Source organism: Silene latifolia, chromosome 5, assembly GCF_048544455.1.
Source record: "Silene latifolia isolate original U9 population chromosome 5, ASM4854445v1, whole genome shotgun sequence".
In the NCBI taxonomy this organism is placed as follows: domain Eukaryota; kingdom Viridiplantae; phylum Streptophyta; class Magnoliopsida; order Caryophyllales; family Caryophyllaceae; genus Silene; species Silene latifolia.
In genome coordinates, this window is record NC_133530.1 from 74,267,171 (window position 1) to 74,275,074 (window position 7,904).

A 7,904-nucleotide genomic window follows, 5' to 3' on the forward strand; every position below is an offset into this window, starting at 1 on the left:
ATGTGCCGGTTGACTCCAGGTGTTCTCTCTGTCTTTCTTCCCCTGAAACAGAGGATCATTTATTTCGTACATGTGCATCTGCCCAGCGCGTCTGGAAAGCATCCGCCCTTGGGATTAACGCCATAGCTAACCCATCAACTTCCTTTATATCTTGGCTTGCCGACTTCTTGTCTTATCTTCACAAACAAACATTGGTGACGGATCAAAAATGGCTCTTGCTTTACTTTTGCTGTGTTCTCCAGGCAATTTGGACTACTCGTAATGCAGTGATTTTTCGAAATCACAATGGTGACCCAGCAGTTACCTGTAGACTTATTGAGGATTTACTGCACTCGCATGTTCAGTTACCCAAGGTACGTCCTACACTATTGCATCCCTCTAATGACCTTGTTAAACCATGTGTTATCACAGATCCATCTTCATATCAACGGAGTGCGGTTTCCTTTTCTGTTTCCACACGATGTGTCCCAAAAACGAGCTGTTTTAGTTGCTGCATCATTAGTACTGAGTTAGATTACTCCAAGTCAAGTGTTGTACGCGCAAACTCGCCTTTTGACGCTTCTACCAGGGCCCTTCTATGTGCTATGCGCTACGCCCACTCTCTGAGCCTGAGTTCTGTTTGTTTTTTAGTCACTTGTTGTAAACTATCTGCAGTTCTGGCAACCTCTTTGCCAGTCCCAATTAGTGCACGGCATTCCTTTCGAGAAATCCGTGCCTTGTTTGTCATTTATCCTTACTGGTCTGTACGCCTGGCAACAGGCTAACAATGTATCCTAGCTGTGTTTCCTTTAATATATATCAGTTTATTATTGTCAAAAAAAAAAAAAAAAAAAAAATAAACAATAATAGTTGCAGGCTAGTACATGAACACTAGATTTAGCGAAACATAATATATAATCTTACCCTCCAAGAACATCCAATATCATCTTTAGGTAAATGTCTCCGACGACAGGGAGGTCAGGCATCTCCATATCACCCATGTACACAATATAATCCTATCATAAATCAAAAATTCAGACAATAAACTTTTAAACCATTTAATAATTATACTTGTACCATGGAGTATATTAATTTTTTTTTTGGGATATTCTACATGGTACCCCTTAATTTTTTGACTTTCTACATGGTACCCCTATATTTTTTAAAACATACATGGTACCCCTAATTGTTGTCATTATCACTAAGTGTACCTCTAAACTTTATTGTTCGTCAATTAAACTCAGTTTTAGGCGTTAAGTGATGACTTGGATGCGCAATCAAACATGTCATTTATTATCCCATGACATAAGGACTCTATTAGGCTCAATATTCATCTCGATCATAATAGTTATTGATATATATGGGCTAAATGAGCTAAAAAAAATTTGACGGAAAATTTATTGATTCCCTGCCAAATTATCACGTCCAAAGATGGATGTTGAGCCTAATAAAGTCCTTATGCCATGGAATGATAAATGACAAGCTTGGTTACGTGTTTACGTAATCACTTAACGCCTAAAACTAAGTTTAATTGACGGAAAATAAAGTTTAGGGGTACCCTTAGTGATAATGACAACAATTAGGGGTACCATGTATGTTTTAAAAAGTGTAGGGGTACCATGTAGAAAGTCGAAAAATTGAGGGATACCATGTAGAATATCCCTTTTTTTTTTTTGTTACAAACCACGGAGTATATTATAAATCAAGTCGATTAAACATCTCGTAAACATGATTACCTTTCTTTCAAGTTCATCAGCTTGTACTGGCGCGAGAAGGCATGCGTAAACAAAAAGGCTTAGGACTATAAGATACATTGCGCCAGGAAACCATGCTTTAGCCATCAAAGTTAAGCTTATGTTTACCTGGATAATTAACTTTGAAATATTTCTTGTTAAGTGGCTAATTAGTAGATGGCTTCGTACGTTATTTATACAAAAGTTCAGAAGCATTATGTGCTGACAAGTTGACATTTACATATTACTAGCAATGCAAGAATTTTTCGTATAATCTCAGCGGACTTTAAGCTCCGAATACTTGCATGTCTAAATATAACCGACAATAAATAAGCAAGTAGTCTTTTAAACAATTACGAAGTATTTTTTTGGTGCCAAGTCTTTCAAATAATTATGAATACAATATTCCATGGCTTTGAAGCATCATGATTTATGAATTGGTAGTCAATGTGATTTAGGACAATTATTCACGCACCGATAAGGTTACAGTTATGATCGTGAAATTGGTAGCCGTTGAGTTTATCGATCCGGTATTAAAGAAGGGGAGAGGGTGAATTAAGTACCCTTTTAAAAAGTTTAAACTCTAAAGCGAAAGGATAGCTCTCGTTGATACTAAAACAGTACACAGGCGAATTATACAATCTCGGTGACTGTTCAAACAATACGAATTGTGCTGTACTATTCTGTTCGTATGCGTGGAACAAGATCTATAAGAAAGAACGAGAAATAAAACAAATAAAGAGAAAAGACACGAGACACAAGATTTTTAACGTGGTTCGACCTACTCTCTAAAGGTCTACGTCCACCCTTTCTCTTATTAATATTTTCTTTATAACCAAACCTGATTACAAAGAAAACCCCCACGATCAACCTCGATCGTGCGACTCGAGTACAACCCCGTACCCCAACAAAAACACTCTCTCACAAAAGAAAATTACAACACGATTTGTCTCCTTATATGGTTCAAATGAATTAGAACAATGGAGAACAAAATGTCTTAACGAGTATGACGCTTTGAGTACTTGAAAACACTTTAAGAGACACGGTCATAGTAGTTTTTGCAAAACAAACTAATTTAAATCCACCATAAACACTTTGCTAAAACTACTAAGACTTTTAAAGTTTCTTGTATGAAAAGCAATTTGAAAAACAATGAAACTTGTGTGCTCTCCTTTTTCAATGAAAGACTTGTCAAAGCCTTGCTTTTTATATGAGAGGTTTGATATAATATCACAAAATCTCATTGAAGACGGGCGATATCCGTCACAAAGATGTGATGACGGATACCGCTTTCCTCTCATAAAATGTCCATTGAGAGGTGAGTGGGAAGCACATGGGAGGTGCCCCACCTTGTCCCCTCTCCCTTTTTGTGAGAGGTCACAAGCTTGTGACGGGATTAGCCCGTCACAAGCAAGACTAGTTGATATAATATTGCTTCTATAAGTTAAGCAACAAAAATATTTTGTTGATAAAATAATTTTGCAAATATTTGACCAAATGTTTCCGGAACTTCTTAACCACTTTGGAAGATCTTTTAAATCAAAATATAAGAAGTTGCTTTGAATAAGTCAAAAGTATATCATAAGAAATATTTGTAGAAAATATTTTAATTCAAAAATATTTTTGCCATGTCTTATAAAACGTCAAGTAACCTCAAGCATAATACTCTTACAAATAGCTAAACATGGACCATGACTTGAACCGAATTTCCATCCGTTTTTCGACCAAATGCCATGTCCTTATAAACCTGCTATACCACGTCTAGCATTTTGCATTAGTTAAGAAGGGATATAAAGATCAAGGACTTGTCATCATCAACATAATAAGTGCAACAAATTCCCCCTTTGATGATGGCAAGTCCCTTTAAAAAAAGTTCCCCCTCAACATAAGAATGTTTCAAACAATTTTAAGCAGATATATCAAGACACACATAAATAGAAAGAGGAAACATTAAGATCGGTATATAAATTAAACCACAAGTTTCCGGAACGCAAAAAGGAAAACAGCATAGTCAAAGGTCTAAATCGAAGTAGCTGCTAAGCACTATAAGTCCGCCAATATTTCCCCCTCACTACTACAAATCCGCCACTACAACGCCCCTTTAACAACGTTTATGCACGAAAATCACAATAGACGTAGAATGTATGGCGCGATTTTTACTAAACTTAATTACAACGGGTATGGTTATATAACCGTTGTTATAAGTTTTAACAACGGGTCAAATTTGCACAACCGTTGTTAATAATTTGGCGCAAAATTAGCGCAAAGTTAGTGAAAAGTAATCACAACGGGTATTTTTAAACCCGTTGTTAAAACTTATTTAACAACGGTTGTTGTTTAACAACCGTTGTCAATACTTTCCATACTATAAATCACACAAACACAGATCAGCTACAGCCACAAAACACATACATAACCTAACACAAACACAAACACAAACACAAACACATCAAACACACTTTCTCATCGTCTCTTTCTCTCTTTCTCATCGTCGCTTTATCATTTCGCCATCCTTTGTTGGTTTCATCGTCTCTTACTTTCTCTAATTATCAGGTAAATTTAAATCCTTCGTTGGTTTCATCGTCTTTCATCGTCATTGTTTTCTTTTTTAAATTATTTCATTTGCATGTATATATGATGGGTTTTTATCGATCATTATTATGTTATTATTCGCTTAATTAGCTCGTAAAACAAATTAAATAAAATAAAACAAAGAAGAAGCAAGATGATAGAGAGGAATGCATGATAAACTTAATTAATAATTCATTAATATATATATATATATATATATATATATATATATATATATATATATATATATATATATATATATATATATATATATATACAAAAATTAAAAAAAGAATTACATTTCTAAAAATGCAATTCTTATATTTTCATAGAGAGTCGATTCTCTACTATGATATCCCTCCTCTCCTCCTTAGATATTTGGAGGTTTCGTTCGTGATTGCTATATCGTCATATAGCCGCAACAATCGCCGCTTTCTGTCAAGCCATTTCTTTTGGCGTCCTTGAGTGCGGCTTGAGCATCCACAAGATAGCTCCTAAAACTGTCCTCGATGTGGAGCAACCGGCGGATGAAGCTGTTGTTGTTCTCGGTCATAGTAAGAGTTTTAAGTATGTAATCGTTCATTTTGTTGATGAACTTTGGAGTTGTTTGAAAGATTAATTAGGGTTTGGAGATTGTTTTAGCAGTTAGGGTTTGAAGATAGTGAGATAATGGAATGTTGGTTGAGATAATGTATGTATTTATACTAAGTAATGTGTCCTTTGAGTTGTTTTTTAATTAATATAATATATGCATGTTTAGGAAGTTGTGCCATAATCATCATATCTCCCTGCTTCAAATCTTATGTAAACCCTTCTCATTCCATATATTGTCCATTCATATGCACAGTACAGGGATGGCAGTAATAATGCATGCATCGGAATTATAACGGGCCCCGTAATTATGCATGCATCTAGTAATATTTATTTATTTTTTTTATTTTGTAAAAACAAACAACAACGGTTATGTAGAAACAACCCATTGTCTTTAGTTATAACAACGGTTCTTTGTAAAGTAACCGTTGTTATAACTTTCCCACCAAAATTGAGTCACACTTTCCACAACGGGTTTTGATACTTTAAACCGTTGTTAATAGTTTTAACAACGGGTTGCTTAAGAAAACCAACCGTTGTTAAAACCTTTTACAACGGACGCTTTAACAACGTCCGCTATTTTATATAACAACGGTTTTTAGCCGTTGTTACAGCCTGTATCTGTAGTAGTGCCTCTTGACATCATCAAAAGAAGAATGAAGGTAAAAAAGAGTCAATGCATCCATCCATTGTCAAAGAGACAAAGAAGTAGCTACCGGACACAGTCAGATAAACATCATCATAATAAGTATAAGACAATCTATGAGAGTACCAACAAAAACATATTTAACAAAATGATGTAGGCAAAATAAAAAGGGGCAAGGCAAGGTAAGGATAAGGTTAAGGTAAACAGGCTAGGATATGTGAATGGAGGTAAGTTGGGCAAGTTTGTTTTTGATAGCCACCATTTCTTTCACAACCATCCCGAGACCACAAGCCACTTCCTCCTAGAGAACCAAGCGAGAACAAACAATGTTAATAGTCCCATGAGATGCATCATAACTTTGTCCACGCAAGCCAATCAATAACTCGAATATGTAGCGTAAATAGAGCAATTTCCCCTAGAATACACCTGAGGAGTAATGGTACGACGAATGCAATTGAACACAAATTGTAAGTACCATCAAGGATCCGGGAACGAATGGATGATACAAGCATTTGGGTGAAGGACATTCATAAGCTTCAAGCCCACCCTTTTCACTTCCCCCCCTTTTTTTTTCACAGAAGATTTCGTTTTTTTTTCCAGCCACAAGTTTCTCAATCACAACCCCTTTATGACTTTGGCAAGCAAATAGTAGAGGCATCAGGATGTGTGTCACGATGTTAGGGCCCCTTGATTTCCGTAGCCAGTTTCTCGGGAATGGTTGCATGTGGGGTAGAGATGGTGGTTGGCACCGGTGATGGGTGTGGGTAAATGAAATGGTTTTTGGGTTGAGCTGTTGGGTTTGAGTTTTATGGTGAGTAAAGAGGGTTAGGGTTTGGAGGAGTGTTTAATTTGGGTCGGTAATTGGGAAAGGAAGAGGGAGGCTTAATATAGGTTTTAAGGTCGGTGGAGGTAAATAGGCTGGTTATGGAGATATGGGTAAGGCTAAAAAGAATGAGGTTATATATTTTGCCAAATTTGCACATGAATATGTAATCATAGTAACAACTCAAAAGACATGTCAACTTATTACTAGTCTATTTGAAAGAAATAAACGACTAGAGTAAGTAGACTACAACCAAGCTCAATAACGAAAAGGAGAATTTACCAACTCAATATCACAACTACTCTATTCTAGTCAATCATCGAGGAATTAATTTTAGGACAAAATTGACTATGAGCCACTATTCAATAGACCTAATTCTAATCGAATTTTCTCAAATTGTTCCTTAGCCAATGGTTTAGTGAAAATATCGAACAACTGATCTTCAGTTTTCAAAAATTTTAAGCACATGTTCCCTTTTTCTATATGATCATGAAAAAAGTGATGAACGGGATATTTGAAAAAAAAGATAAAAGCACTCGTGTTATCATATGAAAAATCACGCACTTAATAATCATACCTCAATCCCGTAATTGTTGTCTTACCCATAGGATTTAAGAACCATAATGAGTAGATGCATTCACTTCCTTTGGTGGCTATGGTTGAGCTCTTCTGATTGATATTGGTCAAGATGTTATCCAAAGGATGCGAGATTTGATGCTTCATACGTCGAGGAACAAATGTCTCTAGTTCAGGCGTATATTGAACAATACTGGTGTCTGTTTGGTTCTGCTCAGCTTCCCTGTTTGTGGTTCCTGATTCGCCTGAGCCACTGGTTGTCTGGTTTGTATCTGCATTAAACCGCCTGTTTGTTTGTTCATGATCAGCTGTGCTCGTAGATATCCCTTGATTGAACAGTTCCATGTTCTGTTCAGTTCCCTCTGAATTTGTGGACTCTTCAGCGCATGTTCATTCTAATGATGACGAAGGCTCTTCTTCTAAATCAAGGGGATCATGATCTACAAATCCAATCTCGAAATCATCATCATCCTGTAATTAAACATTAAGAACATTAGTTTCATCAAAGATTATATGCACACTCTCTTGAAGCACATGGTTCTCTTATTGTAAACTTTATAATCCTTGTTTTATTTTGAACATCCTATAAAAACCGCCTCATCGCTTCTTGGATCAAATTTTCTCAAATTATTTTAGCCATTATTGTGAACGAAACATTTTGATCAAAGCAGCGGAAATGTGATATGTTTGCCTTTCACCCTTAAAGAAGCTCATAAAGCGTTTTCTTAAGAATAGCTCTAATAGAAGCACGATAGAAAATGTGACACCCCGCGATAACGCGGAAAACATAACTTATAAATTCAAGCGGAATTTAAGAGATTTTTGAAATTTTCCAAATTTAAAGCGCGGGTTCATTAAAATTCAAAACATAAATAAAGAATGCGGAAATAAAGATTAAATTATACAAACGTGAGGGAAAATATATCCCTCGAATGACAATACAATAAAAGGTGAATCTAAGGAATCCTAATCAACCGACTACAAG